At 42.2% G+C, this 22,652-nt stretch overlaps 1 long non-coding RNA gene and 1 pseudogene across 1 annotated transcript; both read right to left on the bottom strand.

The window, feature by feature from the left end:
- Window positions 1–3,306: 3,306 nt before the first annotated feature.
- LOC118979762 (uncharacterized) lies at window positions 3,307–22,309 on the bottom strand. The gene is made up of 3 exons (XR_005064984.1): window positions 22,299–22,309; window positions 10,758–10,761; window positions 3,307–3,369 (listed from the first exon to the last, which is right to left on the bottom strand). It is a non-coding gene; the product is annotated as an uncharacterized LOC118979762 (long non-coding RNA).
- On the bottom strand, window positions 15,409–15,987 carry LOC118979761 (40S ribosomal protein S7-like; annotated as a pseudogene).
- Window positions 22,310–22,652: the final 343 nt, after the last annotated feature.

Here is a 22,652-nt window from a genome sequence, read left to right as displayed (position 1 = left end):
TAAAATGACTACATAAAAACTCACCAATTTTGAAAAGTTTTTTAAATGCATGCACACATGAGAGCTGTCATAATACAACCTAACAAAATTGCTTCCAATGTGGTGAAAGACAACTAAGTGCCACCTAGAGCCTTCTTACGAAAATAAATGAATTTTTGGTCAACCTAATAAATTCCAGCGTAGCACTCATGTGACGTGTAGGTACCCTTCTTCCCCAACAGGAGTTCCCCATGATTGAATGTTGAGTGCAGTTAGCTACCAGATTTTATGTTTCCCTAGAAAATACAGGGTCTGGCAGAAGTAATGCCTGCTTGAGTGTGGTTGGTAGGGTAATAATATGGGTGTAATAAGCTATAGCTTTAATTTGAACATTTCACCTAAAATGTCGTATGGTGTGCTTGAGTGTGATAGTGTTATGTTACAGAATTACATGCTTACAATTTGTAATAAGATATTTTATTTTTAAAAAGGGATGCTATTTGTGCTGGACCCCGTATATAGACACAATTGGGGAGAAGAGTGAAACATTCAGAAGAGTTTCTGCTGTCACACGAATGTAAAGCAAGGACAAAAGTCACCCAGAGAAAGAAGTGCTCAGGATTTTTCACCTATTAGAACAGGATGCAAAAATCACAATTACAGACAAAATATGGACTTACAGCCACGGTGATTGAGTGAATGAAGTTATGTTCGTTTTCTGTCACTTCTACCTTTTTTTTCTCTCTGCTGGTGACTCATGAACCTCTTTAGAACCATCAGATTTAACACCGCTGATTTCTATTAATTTTCCTTTGGGCAAAAACCATGATAAAAATACTTCAGCCAGTATCAAAATTCATCTTTTGGGGGGTAGACAGGTGTTACATCTCACAGGAGATTCAAAACCAGTGAAAGCCTCTGAGTTCCTTGGCACGGTTTCGTGAAACACAAACCCCATTACTCAAGCCAGTGAAGTGATTTACAGCCTAATTCATAGCAGTTTGGCATTGGGTAGGATCTGTAGAAACACTGCTTTTTAAAAAAGACAAACTGGTCATAAATTCTTCCAGAAGGTTTTGTCAGTTTGCAGATTGGCAAATACAGCGATAACCTGTGACCCTGTCAATGCTGTGCCCTCATACATTTACACACCTATACAATTGGTGTTTGAGTACGCAGATGCCAAATTACGATGTTCGTTGTACACCTGAGAAGTACATGCTGCTATTAACCAATGTTACCCCGATAAATTTAATAAAAAAGAACACTTATACTGGGTTTATATCATCTCGGGAATCCAGAATTACATCTGATGGGTTAATGTTCACCATTCATTTAACTATTTATTGAGTGATAAGCACATGGTGAATAAGCCAGACTCAGGGAGTTTATACTTCAGAAGTAGCCACATTTTGCATTTCTTTAGATTCCTCTCAAATAAAGGATCTATTTGTTTTTTCTGAAATTTCCTGTTTAAGTTTCACAGAAGAAATCCCCCCAAATGGAGCTATGCAAGCACAACCAGTAAAAGCAGCCCCTAATCAAGGTTACTGGGAAAAAGGCATAATGACTGCAAATGCACAGCTCGCCCCTCCTGCCCACCTCCACTCCGCTCCCCTTCCCCAGGCCACCGCATTCTCTTGGGGTTTAAGAGAACAGATTCCCAGATCCTCTTCTAACTTTTTGCATAGGTGTTTAATTTTTCAAATATTAGCTAAGTAGGTTCTTTCACATATTAAAATTGCATTATAATTGGGTTGGGTACGTCTTAAATGATTTAAATATGTTTTTTTAAAATTGTTTTTGGCCCTGGCAGGTGTGGCTCAGTGAATTGAGTGCTGGCCTGCAAACCAAAGGTTCGCCAGTTCAATTCCCAGTCAGAGCACATGCCTGGGTTGCGGGCCAGGTCCCAGGGTTGGGGTGGGCGAGAGAGGCAACCACACATGGATGTGTTTCTCCTTCTCTTCCTCCCTTCCCCTCTCTCTAAAAATAAATAAATAAAATCTTTAAAAACATTGTTTTACCTCTGGAGTAATTCAGTTAGGTATTTGATTATAAGCTACATTATATGTTTCTAACACATCAATGTTTATAGGCCCCTTGAGTGTTGGAAACCCGTGCTTTACATTTTTGGGGACATCTCAAAAAGCTAGTACTAAAAAGCACAGTTCTAGGCACATGGGTGCCTACAGGGGATACCTTCTCTGGGATTACTTGTAGTGCGATTGACTAGCTACAGTGATGTTCGACACACAGTCTTCGCTTTTAACCAAAGTGCATTCCAGGAAAGTAGAGCAACCCGCGTACCACCTGTGGTAAAACAGTGCACCTCCACGGGAGGACAGTGGGAATTGGAGGCCGCACTCCTGACTGAGGATTTGGCATGACATACATCGGGGCAGTAAACGAAACCATGTCATAAAAGCCAAGGCTCAGCAACTATAACTCTGTGAAAACATGAGACAGTAAAGTTATGCTCCAAGCCTAATAAAACACACATAAATGCATTGCCGCATCTACCGTAGCACTCCACTGCTACTGGTGCACACGTATATCTACATCGTATCACGTAAAATACATCTTTGTAGTATCATAAATTCTAGTTAAAATAGAATGCCAAGGAGAAAATTAAAACAGTCCGTAATAATTGTACTTGCCATCTGAGAGTTTGGAAGGGTTTTTAGGGCATAACTGGCATGGGCCAGATTTCTAATATCTGTCCAGAAAGGTATGAAATGATTCCTCTTTCTCTCTTAGAAAAGTTCCTTAAAGCAACAAGAGGTTTCACAGTTCATCAGAGTTGCTTCAAAGATTGTACGGGGTAGTCAGCGCTTACTGTTACTAATGCCAATAAGTTACTCAGTAACTTATTGGCATTGATGGTTGCTGCACAGAGAAGTGCTTATTTAAGGATCTCAAATTTGACCAAAAACATTTCCCCTTCACTGTCTGCTACATCCCCAGTTTACTTACAAGTACTGTTTATTATGAAATATAAGAAAAGCTCCTGGAAAGGAAACACAACAGCCTCTTCCAGTTCACTGGAAAACCTTGAGCTTAGAATAGTTTTATGTATCTCACGGAGCTGCAGGGTGAGGCACAGAACAAAATCCCACCCACCTGAGCTTTCCTTCCCCTCAGTCTCCAACAGAAGCTGCTCGGCGCAGGCTGAAGGGCATGTTGAACTTGGCAATGTGGTGAACAAGAAACCCCACCCCCTCTAGTCCTAAAGCACTAGACACACAAATAACATGCAATAAGCTTCATTTAAATGTTTCTTACTCCAAAGGGACAAATAAAGAAAATATAAGTGCAGAGGGGAGGGGGTTGGAGGACTAGGTGAAAAAGGTGAAGGGACTAAGAAGTACGAATTGGTAGTTATGAAATAGTCTTGGAGATGTGAAGTGCAGCACAGGGAATATAGTCAATAATACAGTGATAACTATGCCGGTGGGTACTGGACATAACGGGGAACACTTTGTAAAGTATACCATGGTCCGGCTGCTATGCACCTGAAACTAATACAAAATAATATCAAATGTAAACTATAATTTAAAAATAAAATAAGAGCTCACTTCATATTCCCCCCTCAAAAAAACTAAGATATAAGTGGACTCTGGCAGCAGGGCATCAGACTCAGGAGTAGGAGGGGCTGGACATTTAATACCTAAGTGAAGGAGGAGGTGACACTTTTGTCAATTTTGGATAAAACACACTCTCCAAGAGTTTCTCCAGGGGTTCCCTAGAGAGTAAGAGGTGGGCTGGATAAAAATTCACTCCTTACAAAGGCCAGCGACGACAAGCTGATCTGCCATAAATACGTGAGCCTTTGTAACCTTGGTCCTCCTCCTCAGGAGGAACTGACTCTAAAATTTCTGTTTCATGTTGCTCCAGAGTCACCTACGTCAAGAGAGGGGCTCTGCCCTAGGAACTCCTCTGCAGAGGCCCGCCCTCGCCCCACAGCAGGCGGGATCCCCAGGACCCTGACAACCAGCTCACAGTCAAAACCCACACAGCCCCCAGGGAAGCACGATTAGGAATCATCAGATTTAACAAATAGCAGGGAGACCTTCTCTCCCAGGAACTTCAGCCAGCAGGACAGTTGGACAGAGGCTGTAGGAATAAGAATGTTTGAAATGACTTGAGGAGTGAGAGCTGTAGGTCTTATAGATCTTAGACTCGACTGGGTTTCTCTCCACATGCTGCATTCGGTCAGGATCCTTTTCAATGTATGTTATTTTAAGGTGAGAACGGGGTGGAAATGTTTCAGTCCTTAAGGAGGAACGATATGTTTGTGTGGTTAAAAAGTACAGCAGAAACTCTCTTGGAGTTGGTCAGTGATCGCAAATCCTCATGGACCACCTCTGCGCATTTGTACAGTTTTGATATTTTTAAAACCATACGTATTTTTCTTTCATAACTTAAAAAGTTTATTTATATTTGACCACAGTAGAGTAATTTATACTTTAGGATTCTTCCCACCCCCCCAAACAGATCAGTTGTGATATGGCTCCAATCCGCTCAGCTGCCTTTCTGAGGGTTTCAGAGGGTAGATGAGGAGGATTCCGTGAGATAGAATTTCATAGAACAAATGCAAGACTGGAGTTGGGAGAAGCTGGGATCTATCGCTCACTGTGCCATCAACAGAGATGTGTGGTAGCTATTGACACCAACCTCTTTTCTTTTTTGCAAAAATGAAGCTCTGCACCAGACAGGTAACATAAGCAGGTAAAGTAGTAAACAAAATATGTGTGTGGACCACATTCCACTGGTGTGTAATGCCCAACTGACTGGATTACTTTTGAAAAAAAATAGACTGTTTTTGTTTAGAGAAGTTTAAGCTTTGCGGCAAAATGGAGGGGAAGGTACAGAGATTCCCCACATAGCCCTGCCCCGCCCCTCCCCCACCCATGCACAGCCTCCCTGGTTACCAACACCCAGCCAGAGTGGGCCATTTGATAAAGGTGATAAATCTACACTGATGCATCATTATCACCCCAAGTCCAAAGTTCACACTAAGGTTCACCCCTGGTGGCGTCTGTTCTATGGGTTTGGACAAATCTACAAGGGCATATGTCCACTAGGATAGTATGATTCGGGGTAGTTTTACTGTGCGACACATTCTCTCTGCTCTGTCAGTCCACCCCTCTCTCCCCACCAGCCCCTGGCAACCACGGATCTTTTCACTGTCTCCATAGTTGTGCCTTTTCCCAATGATGTCAGATCACTGGAATCATACAATATCTAACCTTCCCCACATCCTTTCATGGCTTGAGAGCCTACACTTATTTAACACTGAATAATATTTCATTGCCTAGATGTACCACAGTTTACTTATCTATTCACCTACTGAGGGTCATCTTGGTTGCTTCCAAAGTTTCGGCAATTATGAATAAAACCGCTACAAACATCTACATGCAGGCGGTTGTGTGAACAGAAATTTTTACTTCCGTTGGGTAAATACCAAAGATCATGGTTGCTAGATCCCATTTAGTTCTGTAAGAAGCTTCCGAACTGTCTTCCAAAAGGGCAATACCATGTTGCGTTTGCAGCAGCAACGCATGTTTCTGATGCTCCGCGTCCTGTCAGGGGCATTTGGTGTTTTCAGTGTTGTGGCCATTCAGAAAGGTGTGTAGTTTGACCTCATTTTGCTTTAATTTGCATTTCCCTGGTGACCTATGATGTAGACACCTTTTCATATGTCTATTTGTCATCTGTTCGCCTTCTCTGGTGAGGTGTCTGTGAAGGTCTGTGGCCCATTTTTAAAAATCTAATCACTTTATTTATTGTCATGGTTACTACTACCCTGTCTGTGTTCCATGGAATTCAGTTCCTTGACGTGTGCATTTCGTGTAACAGGTGTGTCCTGTGGGAAAGTGTGTTCGATGGGCAGATGACCTTGGGAAATTGAAGAGTAAGCAGAGCTAAACGGCTTCTCTTTAGCACAGTTTCTCAGACCTGGAACACCCAAGTGCGTGGGGTGGTGCTCCAAGTCAGGACCTCGGGGAGCCAGGTTTATCGGCTCCCCATGTTTCCCAGGGACGTGAGAACAGCTAGGAATGTAGATGCAGGCAAACTACTTTTCGTATCTTTCAGTTCCATTGTTCTGCACTTAACCATATGGATACATTTCTATTTGTGTGCTATTTCTGAGTGAATTTAGGTGGATATAAATATAGGTTATGCCACTCTCTCAAAATTGTGCCTGTATGTACCAGAGTATTCCCAAATTTGGAAACTATCTGTTAAGAATATTAATTATTCCGTAAGTCCAGCTGTTGTCCTGTTTCCTCCACAAACACTTCTTTGGTATTTATGGTTCACATTGAGCTCTCTTCTCTCTTCTCACTGCTTTGACCCTTTAGCTCTTTCTCTGCAGTTTACTCCCATAGATGTGTTAACTCGTACAGTCTTTATTATTCCATGTCTGATGATCTCATCTCTCAACACAAAGTTTGCTCCTTTGGGAATGTGCCTTATATTTGAGTGTCCGACACACAGCTTTTAATTAAAACTGCCAAATATTAATGTTTTTCTTTCCTAGGCTTGAATTCCTTTCTCTCTGCCCTCCCTTCCTTCCTTCCTCTCTCCTTCCTTCCCTCCCTCCCTCCTTCCCACCCTTCCCTCTTCTCCCCTCTCTCCTTCCCACTTTCCCTTCCTTCCTTTTGATTAAACATATGCTCATTGAAAGCATGGCAGTTCTGTATATTTTCCAAGCGGATCACAGTAGTGCTAAATTACATCAGCTGGCTTCTTCTAACACGCACTGCGAGCTGTGTAAGCACCCGAATGCACAGGTGTTCATGAGTGCAAACTTCATAGCACCTTTAAATATGCTTTGTGGCAATCTTTCCAAAGACTCATAGGTTGTACACCTGCCAAAAAGCAGAGCAAAATGTATTTAACGATGACGAAATGCATTGTATTCTGACAGTGAAATAAACCATTTAAAAGTATGATTGCAACAAGACAGACTTATAAACAGAAGTGCAAATATTTAACATATCATGGCCTGCCCCTGAAAGGTTTTGTGGTGTTAAATAGGAGGATTTCTCAGTATTCTGATCACAAGGCAGAGCAGCCAAATATTTGTTAAAATCTGTCACGGAGGAAACCCAGGGCTTTCAGTCCCCTAGCTAGCAAGACCTGGGAATTGTGCACAGGTGAGTAACCGAGACACAGGCACAACCAAAGTACCTAAATCGGAAATGATTCACGTGATTGGGAAAAACTCTATACATGTGTTTACCAGGGATACTCACTTTTAAAAGAAATTGCAAAATGTATTGAATGACAGAGAAGACAAGTGAATTTCTTGTCCTGACAGGTGTGGCTCAGTGGGTTGGGTACAGTCCCACAAAGCAAAAGGTTGCTGGTTCAATTTCCTGTCAGGGCACATGCCTGGGTTGGGGGTTCCATTCCCAGTCCTGGCATGTACAAGAGGCAGCTGATTGATGTTTCTCTCCCACATTGATGTTTCTCTCCCTCTCTCACTCCCTCCTTCTCCCTCTCTAAAAATAAACAAATAAAATATTTTCAAAAAACAAGTAAATGTCACAAAAGCCATTAAAAAATAAAGAACTGCAGAATTTTTATCAAGGGTGGGATAGATTGTGCTTTTGAAACTCTCGAAAACAAATTTCAAAAAGGAAGGTGAAAATGAAGGTGAACACTGCTCTGATGTGATACAACATACCGTAATTTAATTTATATTATATTAAATATTATATTATTTTATATTATAGTTTAAATTATATTATATTATACTTTAATTTTTAAATTAACACATTTAATTTATAGTAAAAGCATTTTCTTAAAACTTCTGAGGTATGGCTGAAATAGTTGTCAGAGAAACTACAGAATTAACAGTCTCATCAGTTGTTACTACCATAGTTTGTTTAAAATAATTGTTCACAATTTTGTGTTGAAGGACAACTTCAAGGGTGACGATCTGCAAGATACATTTCCCCCCAAAAGCTTTTCATCATTTTATTGAAAACATGATGTGTTTATCCTGGAGCAAGGCCACTAATTAGACACTGTAGCTGTAATGAAACAGCAAGATGCTGCCTTGTGCAAGGACATCCTTCAATAGTTAAGAGCATGCAAATACCTGAATATAGCATTAGTTTATTGGCATTGAAGGATTCTATTTCGCCTGTTAGGATAATTAGGATGTGACCTCAAAGAACCACTTGTGAGCAGCTGGCAATGGAAGTTGCAGTTAGCCCCTCAGGTTGTGTGTATATGATTTTCTACTGTCCTGCCTTCCCTGTGAGGGACTCAGCCCAGTCTACAGCGACGGGGAGGTCTGTGGTTCACCCTTCACTTCAGTAGGCAATCCTGTGAGTTACCTTTTACTTTAGTTTATGCGTGGGTCCCACAACAAGAGGACGTGGTTAGTGGGGCAGACACCCAGTTTCTTTCCTAACATCACCTCTTGCAGAATCACATTTGATTGGCAGTTACGACTGCTGAGATCTTATCTTTTGTTATTTTATGTTTTCTGGCACAAAACACATACTTCAATCCTGCAGAGCAGACATGAGGAGCAACTTCCTAGGAGACAAGGTTGTTGCTGACAGTGCTGTGGCTGGTTTGGGTAAACATTAAAGCAAGGTCATTGTCAGAGTGGTGACGTGACCTTGCCATCTTCACAGTTTGGGTGGGTCTCCAAAGAAATGGTGATGTACCAAAGAAAGTGAGGGGTAAAGAGATGAAGGGGCCATTAGAGGCATCTTCTTGGACAAGATGGGTCACTTGGACAAGGAAATCTGCTGTGGCTCAGTCACCTCAAAAACCACACACTCCAGACACTCAGTGCTTATAACTGAAGAAGCTTGAGATGGGGTTGAAAGGGGGTGGGGGATGGTGGGGGGAAGAGAGAGAGAGAGACTGGTATTCATCAGCTGTGTTACAAGGATTTATCACATTCATTCATAGATAACATTTTATAAAAATATTCTAGGGACAGAACTAGCAAAAGAGGGTCTCTCCCTCTCACACACACAGAGTTTGTAAAATATAAAATAGCCTGCATACATAAACTATGATTAATGACTTACTTTCCACCCTCCCTCCCCTGCATATTTCTCCTGCCTTCCTGATCTTTTTAAAGCTGGTGAGACTGAGACACGCCCCCTCACCCCACTCACAGCCCCACCCCCTCCAGCCTTGCCCTCTCCTCACCCAGCGTCAGTGAGCTACTCTCACTTTCCCAGCAACTCTCCATTTAGCCATGCTCCCCCAACTGAGGGGGAGTCTGTGTCCCAGCCAGTCCTGAGGGCTTCTATGGGTTTCTGTGTGACTCCTTACTACCAAGCTGGCCTAGGAGAGAGGACAGCAGGACATGGGCCTCACATCGCACGCCTAGTCCTTGCATAGCCCCCATATTGGCACCTTCTGCCTGAGTTCACCTTGTCAAAGGCCTGGCCTTGACTCTAGTCGGTGCTCTGTTGTGAAGCACAGACCCTCCCCCTTCCCTGTGCTTTTCGGATGGGAGTCATGTCCTGACCCCAGTCTTGCAAGGGGTGACACCTCATCTTTCAAGGCCTGGCTCCTGGGAAGGGAGAATGTTCATGGCCCTGGGCTGGTGCTGTGATGTGCCCCCCAGGTTTCCCTTTTGAAATGAAGGGCTGATGATTCCAAATGTGGGGAGTGCTGCTGGCAGAAAACCCTTAGCTCTCAGCCCCCTGGGGGACTCCTGGCCCCAGCTGTGGTGTTGATTTCAAAACCAATTGACCACCCTGCAGGCCTATCTGCTCGGCTCAGATTCCCAGGGACTCCAGCCTGCCCCACACCCCTCAACCCGGGTCTCCAGAGCTTCTGAAAGGACAACCTCTGCTTACCTGGTTTTACGTCTTCAGCATCACCTGGATTCTCTCACGGGGCTCTGCCACCCTCTTTCCAACCATTTCTTCAAATGAGACCAAGTTCTGCAGCTTTAAATATGGGGAAGAAGGTACACTTATTAAGCTTTCATATGTTAGCTTAAGGAAAGTTTCCTTCTGCATGAAATGAGAAACTGTATTTCTCTGCCTGAGAAACCTTGATGCTGTATTATAGCTATTTTCTCAGGTATTTCTGGCCGGCTTTCTTCCAGTTAAACTAGAACCCATTCTGGAGGGACTAGATGATTCACTTCTGTTGACTTTTAACTGCTCCTGCTCTAGCCTGGCTGCTCTGGTTAACAAGCATTCTCAAGGTTAGGCGACATAAAATAAAATACCATAGGGAGAGATGGGATAAAATAGATTGTATAACAGCAAAATGGCACTGACCACAGTTATGAGCATCTTTATAGAAGTTCCAGTTAACAGAGATGTGGAGGTGCTGAGGTATCACAAACCTTCTGCAATGCCACATGAAAGGGAATGTGTGCTACACTGATATTCTTGTCTCTGTATTTAACTTGGGCCATGAAATGCAGAGAAATTGGTTAACTGGATAAATGGTTCTAGTTTTTCCCCAGACTTTGTGGGTCTGGGTATGCCCTTTGCCACTTTAGATGTCTGTTGTCACTTTGGTAAAGATAGAAAATTGGGATGAGTGTTGCTGTGGACTGAATATTTGTACCCATCTCATGCCCCACCAGTTTATATGTGATGGTATTGGGAGGGGTCTTTGGGGGGTGATTAGGTCATGAGGATGGAACCCTCATGAATAGGACTAGTGTCCTGATAGAAGAGACCTGGGAAGCTTCCCCTCCTTCTATCATGTGAGGACACCGTAAAAAGTCACATTCTGTAACCTGGAGATGGCTTTCCCCAGAACTCCACCATCCTGGCAGCATGATCTGGGCTTCCAGCCCCCAGAACTGTGAGTAATAAGTTTCTGTTGTTTCTAAGCCACTCAATCTATGGTATTTTATTACAGTAGCCTGAACAGACTGAGGCAGGTGTCAGACTCCATGTCTGTCTACCATTTCTCATAAAGTCTGCAACACGAGAGAAAATCCTATTAGGATCCTTAAGGTCTGGTGGTTCGGGTGAGGGGCCTCCCAAATCCTTACCTTTCATGTGATAGCTGATGTTCGCCTCTTTGCCCGCACCTCCCCTGAATGGTGGATAAGGCCACCTCCTTATTCACAGTGTTTCCCCTCGGAATGCTTGTGTTTATTTGTTCTGCCATAAAATGTTTTTTTAACTCCCAAGAAGGAAGAGTAAAACAAGAAAATAAAACCTCACTATTTTTTAGTGGGAGTTGTTCACGTTACAACCACAGATGGTTTGTGCAGTTAGATGCTTTGCTGTAGATCTCAGCTCCAGCCCTGTGCAAACACAGGCCGGTTACTGATGCCCCTGTATCTCAGTTCTCTCTTTAGAAAAACAGGGACATATACTGAATGTCAATTGTAATTGAAAAACAAAACAATTTTTTTAAAGATTAAAATAAGATTTTTTTAAAGATTAAAGATTTTAAAATTTTTTTTAAAGATTAAAAAATGGGGACAATAATTAGTATCTACCTCATAGAGTTGCTATGAATTTTAAATGTGTGTATAGCCTGGTGCTTGGCACATAGTAGGGCTCAATGAATATAGATTTTAATTTTATTATTCGATCCGTGATACCATGACCATCACATAAAATTAAGAGAGGCTGGGTGATTACTATTATAGAGGATAGTTACAGAGAAAAAAATACTTAGACTTGAAGGGCGCCATCTAGCCTTAGACACTAGCTAATCACTTCCCTGTGTCTTATGTCAGTGAGGTGACCACAGGAGGAAGAAAGGCCTGGGGTTGGCTTTAGCATAAAGGGTATGCCACGGAAAGGATAGCAATTGAATAGATGACAATTTACGAGTTCAAAATGCAGTACTCAGCGAAAATAGAATGGTACAGATTTCTCACATACTCTACACTCTGAGGAGGGAAAAAATAACTCCGGGAGGGAAAAGGATGAAATAGCGTAGGAGTGTCTCAAAGTGGCCTGGGAAAGAGGCCTAGGAAAGCGGCTGCTCCTTTAAAGTTCGACCGAAACGAATCTATGCTAGACCCAAGAAAGGAAGGCATGGTTTACAGCGTATGTTTAATTTTTTTTTTTTTGCTAAAAGTTATGTAGCTAAGAGAAAGCCAAGGGAATATTTTCGTGGAAGAGAAGCCCACTTTGCTGTTTCTGTGTGGGTGGCAAGTGCTGTGTTGTTATTCCTGCCAATCAATAACCGAACTTCAGAGTCTCGATAGGCGCTCCCATTCGATGGTTATAACCTTATCTCCGGTCTTCAGGGAGGTTGGTGTTGAAAGCAGCAGGAGCTCCACGGAGAAATGATACTTTCTCCAGTTGAGGTGTGTATTTCCCTGATGGACAATCATGAAGTGACTTCCAGTGTTCTAGCAACACTTTGTCCCATTCCTCTCGTCGGTCACATTTGAATACAAACCAGGCCGCCTGGCCACATCCACCTTTGGTGTGTCTGGCGGGGGCGGGTGATCAGAGAGCACAGGCTCAGAATCAGAAACACCAGGACCGGACTTGCGCTGCCGCCTTGCACTCCAAGACTCGGTGTCCCCCTTCGTCAAATAGGAGTAATGCCAATACCTATCTCCTGGGGCTTCTGTGAGAATCCATGAGGTCTTGTATGGGGTATGTGTTCATTAGAGAAGGCTGTGTAAGTCATGGTCAAGGCTCTGAAGATTTTACTTGCCTGAATCTGAGTCCCATCTCCATCACTTCACAGTTACATGATATTAAGGACATTGGGGTTTGGGGCTTCATCTACAAAATGGGGGTGTTCACCTAAAAATACGAGACCAAAGTTAGGCAACAGGTATTCATTTGGGACCAAAAAGAATAGCTATTTGGGAAGCACTGACTCAGGCAGAAACCTCAAGGGTGTTCTGATTAGGAGACAAAGGCGGAGACATTCATTAGGCAAGGCAGGGGAAGGACTGCATCGAAGAAGGAAGGCATGGTTATTGGTGCAGATAAGCTAACACAGTGACACTAATTCTAAAGAATATTTTAAATATTTGGTCTGATAGTCCTAATGTCTGTTTTCTTGTTATCTTTGCAAATAATCCTTTAGGACCTAATGTTGCTTTAGACTCAGTCCAAGGTTGTTTTACTCTGTTTTAACATTCCCAAGATTTGAGGCACGAAACACGCAAGGCAGTTCCTCTGGAATAGCAACTCCCAGGCCAGATTTTAAAGTGGTTTCATTCATATTGTATAGTTTTTCACGGGGTTAGTGATAATTGGTGAGTTGAGAAGATTAAACAAAATATTACATAATAACAACTAACATGCTTGGTTATTATTAATTAGTAACATTTCTTTTTGATCTTTTCTGTTGAGAAGTCCATATTTCTTTAATCTTTTATCATGAGGATTATTTTTAACCCTTTAATACTTTCTAGTGTTTCACCCTTTCGAACTCATGTAGAGTTAGTGTTTTGTACCTCTCTTACAGAACTTATCCCACTTATCTCATGGTGTAGGTAGTTTTATGTGTCATCTTGGCTGGTCAATAGTGCCCAATCAGTGAAACACAAATCTACTGTTGAATGAAGGTATTTGTAGATGTGGCTAACATCTATGATTGGTTGACTTTACGTAGGGCTATTTATTACCCTGGTAATGTGGGTGGACCTCACCCAGTCCGTTGAAAGCCTTAAAAGAAAAAAAATGAGCCTTGGCTGGTATAGTTCAGTGCATTGAGTGCAGGCCTGTGAACAAAAGGATCTAGGTTCGATTCCCAGTTAGGCACATGCCTGGGTTGCAGGCCACTTCCCAGCAGGGGACCCACAAGAGGCAACCATACATGGATATTTCTCTCCTTCTCTCCTTTCCTTCCCCTCTAAAGATAAATAAATACTTTTTTTTAAAAAAAGAAAAAAATGGGGTTTCCCAGAAAAGAAGAAATCCTGCCTCAAAACTACATCATCAACTTCCGCCGCAGTCTCCAACCTGCCAGCCTGCCCTATTTGAAGACTTGTCAGGCCACAGGCCACATCTTAAAATAGATCATGCCTCTCTCTGTGTCTCCCTCATATATCTGCAGAACCAGTAAGAGGAGAACCTATTGGTCCTGTTTCTCTGGAGAACCTTGACAAACACATCCCACTCCATGTCCATCTTTCTTTTCTTTGGATGAGAATGTTAGTTGTATGCGTCACCCTGGGTAACGCACAGCTGGGGGACGGGGGGTAGTGTGTGGGTCTCTGTAACCACTCCACTAGAGCGCAGGGCTGTGTCTGCTCCACAGCAGGTCCAGGTCCCAACTTGCCTGCCCCCTGCTCAGTCCTTTACATTTGGGTCTGTACAGTATTAAATTTTTTAAAAATTAATTGTCAATGTTTTAAAAAAGAATATTTCTCATAAAAATTTGGGGACTCAGCTTCTCTTGAAAAATCAGTAGATTTGGAAACATAAAGCTCATGTTCCTTAATGGACACAAGTGTGTGGAGCTCCATGGGAGCCATTGGCCCAGACAGGGCTGCTACCCAATCCACCCGACTGTGGACCTCTGTGTTTACCAGCCCTCGACTTCCGCATGTTTGTTAAATAAAGAAGGAAGAGTGAATTGGGGGCCTCTTTAAATTTGTAGTGTTTTTATTAGAATATCCAGTGTAATGTTTAAAGTGGTGGTGTCTCAACTATTCCCAGGATTCATACGATTATCTATCATCTATTTAAATTAAATAATCTACTTATGTATAATAAGATTTTAATCAAATAACCAAAATTTTTATGCTACCTGGATTCCAGAGGGGGGAAATACATTCCAGAATGTTCGACTGGGGACAGGACCTTGCCCCGAACGAGAACCCGCAACGACAGGTTGCGACAGTGGCTCGGCCCACGTCTTCTGGATGAACTCAAGTCCTTGCCTGAAATGAACTGTCCACGGAAAACACGGGTACATTTTTATGGTGTCCAGTAGATTTAAATTTACTGAAGTAAAGAACTTGGGAGTACTTTGAGTTCAGTTCCCTTTAAAACAGTCATTTCTCATTTTCAGTTTGTTTTCAACTTCTGTCTTATTTGCCTTGCTTCACTGTGCTTAAGGAAGTTATTCTGAAGCTTCTCCTGATTCATTTCCTTAGATCTAGACTGAATTAACCCCCAAAACAGAACCACTATGGTCTGGCTTCTGTGAAAAGATTTCATACCGAGTGAAGCTATATTTTCTGAAACTAGAAATTTCAGACTCTTCATTAAAACACATAGCTGCTACCATTTCAGGCCCATGTGCGTGTATTGTGGGCAATTTAAAGACAAGAATGAGCTTGCATCACCATCATCATCGTCATCAACAACAACAGAAGAAAGATGTTGCCAGATGTCTACCAACATCTATGGAGGGTGCGCTCGCAGGAGATGGAGGGCGGAGCTGTGGATTCAGTGACAGAGGGGCTGGGACCATCTTTAAACAACTTGGGCAATGCTTTCTTTTTGAAAGAACATTTAATTTAGTCATTTTTGTTTACAGCTGAAACTCTGGGAATTCAAAATTAATATCCTTGCCCATGAGCTTCTTATGCAATGGACACCAGGAAAGGTTTCAACCTTGCGCTCCATGTTGTTCTTCGGGGCTTTGTCCAAATGGACCTTTACGAGCTGCTGTCCTTCAGTTTCATGGGGATTCTCTTGACCACAGTTCACTAGGGAAAACCGTGTCCCCCAGGGTCGTATCGTGGACCGCTGTCAGAGTGCAGCTTCTGGGATGCTTGTGCTTATCGTTTGTACACCTTTTTCAAGCTGGCTTAGCCAGAAGTCTCCTCTGAGCAATAAAGACAATGTGCTTTCCACCAAACTTCTTCTCCAACTCGCGTATCAGCTGGACTTTGATTTTTTGGAAAGACTTCAGTTAAGGAACAGGAACAAAGATTGTAATAGCTTTTCTACTGCCACCAATTTCAACTTCCTGAGCCTCTGTGATATTCAGCTCCCATAGCTGGGCCTTGAGGCCTGAGTTCCTTTCCAGCAGAGTCTCAGAGGTGTTGTGCTTGAATTTGTCCTGCTTCTTACCTGCCTTCACGATCTTGGTGCTCAAACTGAACATGGCCCTCTCCTTGATGAACGCCGGGCCTTGGAAGAAGCCTAGGTCTCGCTGGAGCTTGTCAAATCCCTCGAGTTGCGAAACTCTTAATCAGGGCACCCTGGGCTCATTCCTGGGTGCCTTTTCGCCCCATCTCTTTGGCACCTGTAGGATAGGATGGCAGAGGAAGGAGTGGGGTCAACGAGGCAGGAGCCGGCAAGGGACCACAAAGGAGCTTTACTGACCGCCTTGGGGGATGTGTGGAGCTATGCAATGGTGGTGCCAATTCTAATTATTAGGTAATAGGATTAACAGGCTCGTTTAGAAGGAGACTATGGCTAGTTGTCACTGGCTATATCCCTGTCCCCTCAGCAATACCACTTTAGCACATGCTGTCTCCTAGTGCTGGTATCTCTGTTGCAGGCTTTCTCGGTGTGCTCTGCCCAGCAGAAAGCCTGGAATTAACACATGCAGCCCTCCCAGAAGCCCTCATAGAAAATGGTGTGTAAGTGCCCTGGCGCTCTCACCCTGGTGGAAGAAGGTGTTTCTGAGGCACAAGTTCTGTCCTGTCCCTTCAAGTTCCCCAGAAGAATCAACCTCCAGTTGCCCATAGTGGTAACGGGCTTGAGAAAACAGCCTTTATTGGCCTCCTTCTCTTCCCAGCTTCACTGCTCTGACTAGTGTTTTTGGTATCCCCTCCCTAGCAGATTGCTTGCACTTGAATCCTTGTCTCAAGGTCATCTTCAGGGGAATTCAGACAAGAATAGCATCTATTTTCCAAAAGTGTCTTCATTTTTTGTCTGTAGAATAATATTGTGAATGCCTGAGGTGCTATATCTGTGTTCATCCATTAATCCATTGACTCATTTTCAAAAAAATACTGATGGGCCATATGGCTGGGGTAAATGCTGGGAAGACAGTGAACACACATAGGTCTTGTTCCCTAGAGCAGCCTGTCCCATAGAAATATAAAGTGAGCCAAATGTGTGATTTAAATTCCTAGTAGCCACATTGGTGGTGGGGGAAGGGAAAGAAAGGAACCCAAGATAGCAAAAATACTATGGTTTAAATGTGCACTAAATCTTTGAAACCCCATGTTCATTTTACATTTGCAGCACCTCTCAATTCGAACTAGCCACAGTTCAAGTGCTCAATAGCCCCGTGTGGCTAGAGAACAGCCCAGCCCCTGAAACTTAGTCTCATGGGCATGAGAAAGGAGCAGGTCACCTATGAGGCGATCACATAAGAGAAGATTGGTCATTTACACTTACACAAGTTGCTTCTCCAACTTGGTGTGTATGGGAATTGCTTAGAGAACTAATACAGAATACGGAATCCAAGGCTCACGGAAGTAGGAGAGAGAACCTGGGACTATGTGCGCGTATCCTTGCCAAGTTCCCCAGGTGATCCTGCTACCCAGCAAAGTTTGATAACCACTGTCCTCCCTCACCCCAAACCTAATCTTCTCACTCCCAGTTTATGGAAGTGTAGGGGCAAAAAATAATAATCCCGTCACCCCTCTAGGTTTTTGGCTGAGACCTCCTGTAATAAAAAAGAGACTAAAACATAAGTTCAGTAATATGTACTTCCTGGGTTCATGGGAAATACCCAGGAAAACTGAGTAACTCTCCTCCAAATGGCTTGAGTCATCACCTTAAATACTATCTTCAGCAAAGACAAAAGAAAAATGTTGGGGTGGGGAGGCCAATTATGGGAGGTAACCAGGCAAAGCACAGCCAACAAGGTTAAAGTTGATGCAGATTTAAATGGTGCTTTCTCCACTGATAGGAGTTTTTGGAGATTTAGAGTCTTCCTACTCTTTCCGGTATGGAGAGGGATATTTTTTCCCACTGCTGACAACCCAGAGTCTCCTAGAAATGGAGATTTCCCTTATAAATGCAAATGTTCCCTAGTCAATGGTAACTGCTACTCTGTTTTCAGAGCTTCCTCTGTGTCTGCATTTTCTCAAAATAATCCTATGTCAAAGATGAATATGCGTAGTTTGGAGTGGCATAGTCAGCTACCTTTCATAAGACTGTTGTCCTCAAACTTGTTTGTACCCTGGATACACTAGGGCGTTTTAAAAAATACTGATGTCTTGTTCTCATTCCAGAAATTCCAATTTGATCATAAGGAATGAGGCCTGTCTACCAAGGTCTTAAAAATCTCCCAGGTGATTTTTAATCACGTAACCAAGTTTGAGAACCACAGACCTAAGCTATGGTGGAATGCACACGCGTCAGGTGTCCAATTTTGAAAAAATATTATTTATACAGATGTGTGCCCACCAGGAAAAAAAAAACCTTGAAGGACAGGTACGGATATGCCACTCCGGGGATGCAGGTCTAAACAGAAAGATGTCCTTTTTGTTTGCCTCTAAGAATGCCTGGCATTAAAAAATGCAAGATAATAAACAAAACACAATTAAAGAAACAAGGTAAGAGTTGGATCTAGAGTTATTTGGGGTTTTTGCTTGGGTTCTGCTTCTAATTTTCAAGCCCATTACGTCTGCTCTGCTCTTTGACAATGTTTTCCGAAGTGTTTATTTTGGCCTTGAGTGGGATCCTGAGTTGAAAGTTTCCTGTCTTTGCCCCCTGGAAGAATGGCCCAGGCAGCCCCATAGAGACCTGCTAGACAGGGTAAAGGAGAAGCAGAGAGAGCTGGTGTCAGGAGGCTGGTGTTGCCAGCAAGCAGGTTTCCCAGGACTAGGCCAGGTAAGTGAGCCTGCCTTCCTACCTCATTCCTGGGCCCCTGGTTGAGTGGACCTTGTGGTTGCAGCCCTGAAAACTTCTTGGCACCTGAGATTGTATGCTTTGTGCTGGGTTCAGTTGTCGATGATTGAAAAAAAGAATCCTGAAATGTCAGGCCTTGGCTTCAGGCATAAACCAGTTTGCATTTAAATTAAATATTGGATAAATTTAAGGTTATAAACATCGATCTTTTCTGAGAACAGTTGCATTTACATCTGAGTGGTCACATTCAGCGGTGCTAAATTTTGTGTGTTTGTGCAGGTAATCCCTGATGTTTGAGATAGATTTGAGCTCGTCCGTGCAGATCCAGCTACGTGTGATCGCAATGAAATCTGGTCTTCTCTTTCAGCCACTGCGTAATGTGCCGAGTGTTTCAGTCTATTCATGGAAGTCACATAGGTAATTTTTTAAGTTCACTTTGAAAGATGAAATAAAATTAGGCTTGAACTGTTGCTAATTTTTAAAAAGCTGTCTAAATAATAATTTTTTTATCTGACAGAAGTGACAAATTTAAGCCAAAGGAAAGGCAACATTTTCATTGATTGCTCCTTGTGTCTTTCTTGGTTTTCATGTCCATGTTTAGGTGTTTTGCTTTGCATTTCTTTCCCATTGAATTTGACCTGATTCTCCAATTGACCATGTTTTAGAGAATTCAGATGCTAAATTTCTTTTAGCACCATACAAAATGGCTTTATTCTTTTAAAACAGGCTTTTCCTTTTGTGTATAAACTGAAGAGGGGAATGAGTGTAGCCAAGACCCTTACTTGAGCCCATTTCAAGATTCAGACCTGGATAAAGAGCTGGAGGTGGGTTGTTAAGAAGTGACTTCCATGAGCTGACCTGTATTCAGCTTGTTTTTTGTTGCAGGAGAGGTGAGGAGCATTTCTTGGGAGACATCAGGGTATGGGGAGGGTTTCTAGTACCTGTCCAGCCCCCGCCTTTCTGGCCCTGGTGGAGTCATTGGTGAGAGACTCAGCTTCCTGCAGCAACTGGTGACAAAATATGGCTTAGAGTCAGTGACGTTTTCTCCCCAATCTTCAGAGACATCACCTGACTGTTATTACGGCTTGGCATGCTTGGAAGCACTCAGAGAGAGCCAGAGAATGGACTTTGATCTTGCTCTGGTGGATGCTGGCAGCAGGGTGAGCATCTCTGAGGGCAGAGAGCATCGAAGAAGAGACCATGCATGGAAGAGGAAGTGGGGGATGTAGCTGAGGGTCAGGTTTGGGATCCCACATGAGACACCAGCCAGGGACACCCAGACATCACCTGCAACGCTTTCCAGTGATCTAGAACAGGTCAGGTCAAGACTCAGAGAATTGCGTGCTTTTCTCGTTAATATGATGCCATTTATACTCCCCTCCTGTGTAATAGGCCAGCAGACTTTTGACTACTAACTAGCAAGGTTGAAATCACTTAGATTTGGGAATGATGTTTTACATTAGCAACAGAAATGCTGCATTCACAGGATAGATAACCAAGTGGGTAGGTCAGTGATAAGAGAAAACGCACCCACTTAAGTCTTTGGTTCCTAGAAAGATTTCTGGAAAGCTTACACTGGAACACAAGAATAAACAAGCAATGTTTGGTTTTCACGGAGGAAATGCTTTTGGCCAGCAGTCTTTGGCAGGAAATCTTCAGAAATGCATGTCACACCCAAAGAGGTGTTGTTTGGGGAATACCTTGTAATTAGTTCCAAACTCTTACCAAACAGCAAGCAGCGCAGCCTATAATTTCTATGTAAACTCAGCTCACTGAGCCTCGCTCTGTTTCTTTCTTTGCTCAAGATTTGTCATCCATTAAGAACAGCAACAAAAACGCCTTGGCTTTACGAAATAGACAGTCACCTGCAAGTTCGGGAGCCGGTGTGCACAAAGGCAAGGGCATGTGCGGGTGGAGCAACCAAGACACCTAGAGTCAGGAAACCTAAGTTCCTCCTTCATTCACATGCGAGCTTGAGCAAGCACCTTCACCCTCCTGAGCCTGGGCTTCCTGTCCTGTAAGATGGGGCTAAATCCAGGTTCTTATTCAATAGCTGCTTGTTGTTGACTAACAGGTATGTGCCTGGCCTCACCACTTCCTTTAAGGGCTATCTGACTTCCAGGGTCCACTTCAGTCTTGATAGTGTTTGGACCCGGGAAGTTATATTTCAAATTCTGGAAAAAACCGAGTGTGTAACAAAAATGGAAACATCTGTGTTGTTCATCCTTATTTCAACTTGCCAATTATAAATATTCATATAACGGAGACCTTTATAAACTAAAAAAATCACTTGAAAACATATGTCTCAGCAATAACCATCGTCCGTGTTTTCGTGCAGCAGGACCTAGACCTGTTTCTGTGGAGACTCAGACATGTTTATTTTTTCTAGGGTGTTTTCAGAAGATTTTCAAGTCCCTATGCATATCTTTGTGTTTTACCACGTGTTATGTGGATATCTTTCCATATCAATATGAGAATTCTTTATGTAAAAAATACAGAATTAGATCATCATTTTCAACAACTTGAGGGTACTCCATCACCTGATTAAATCATAACTTAGATAACTATTCCCTATTGATGGAAGTCAACCTTGGTTCCATTTATTGTATGAAATTAAAGCTAAGATGAATATCATTGCATGTCCATTTTTGTAAATATATATCCCATTTCTCTATTTTCCCATCTTTGGATATATTCCTGGAAGTGGAATTTGAATTGAAAAGATACGCAGAGAGGCTGTATCAATTTACATTCTTACCACAGTGTATAAGAATGTTCATTTTTCTAAACTCTAGTTATATTGGCATTATCATCTTCTTAAATTTTTACCACTTACCAGACAAAAGATGGTATTTTGTTTTATTATTATTTCTTTGACTACTAGCAAGATTGAATATCTTTTGTGTTTATTGACTATTTTGTTATTCTCTTTTGTAAAGTGCCTGTATAATTTCCTTCCATTTTAAAAAATTTCCTTATTGCTTTATAAAGACTCTTTCTTCATTAAGAATGATCTGTAAATTCTAATCCAGACCATGTATGTTTATTCTCAAATTACTCTCATTTTCAGTTAAGGTTCAATTCACCCATGAGCATATCATTTATGAAGTGAAAGTTTGAGGTATGTTGAGGAGAGTAGATTGCTACGTGGAGGTGAACCCTTATTTTACATAGTAAATTATATTATTTTCAAATTTAACTCTTTCCTCTTTTTATTTCACTCCCACTTTCTGCATGTAACCCTTTCCTAACCCCCTGCTCCCCCTTCAGCTCCCCCAAAATGAGGCTATTAAGGTACTGAGTGATTAGAGGATTTGAACATTTTGAAAGAGAAGTGGGTGGTGATGGCACGTTATTGAAACCTGAAAGAAAGCCAGTGTGATATAATTTCACATTGGAAACTGATCACTATGGCAACAAAGAACAAAGTTTGAAGAATAGCGTTCAGTATAATGAAATTAGGGGAGAAAAATTGATTAGAGCAGAAACTGTTTATCCTCTGTTTTATGCTCAACCTGTTTATTATGTGTACCAAAACTCTCTGTAAGCACCCAAGAAACACATTTCTGCTTTCAAAAGCAAACACATTTTAATTATGCTTACATGATATAAAGCTACAAGAAAAAATGCTTTTGGTGATATTGCTTTTGTTTGTAGTAACAGTCACAGTATCTCTTTGGAGTCTTGTGCTTGAAAAGAAATAGCATAATTTACAATATATACATAATTTTGAATTCTTTCTTTATTAATGTAATATTTTTATCCACCCATTCATTAATCCAACAAATATTTATTCAGCTATTGTGCTAGAAATTGAGATAATCATGTAGAGCAAACTCAGGCTTGGTCTCTGTTCTCATGAAGCTTACGTTCTGTAGGAGATATTGCCCCATGTCCTTAAATGTTCTTTCAAAATCGAATTCAATAGTACCTAATATTCCAGTGTATGCAAACATG

Source organism: Sturnira hondurensis, unplaced genomic scaffold, assembly GCF_014824575.4.
Source record: "Sturnira hondurensis isolate 20B ecotype Veracruz unplaced genomic scaffold, ASM1482457v3 Scaffold0022566, whole genome shotgun sequence".
In the NCBI taxonomy this organism is placed as follows: Eukaryota; Metazoa; Chordata; class Mammalia; order Chiroptera; family Phyllostomidae; genus Sturnira; species Sturnira hondurensis.
This window is presented reverse-complemented; position numbering and strand designations above follow the sequence as displayed.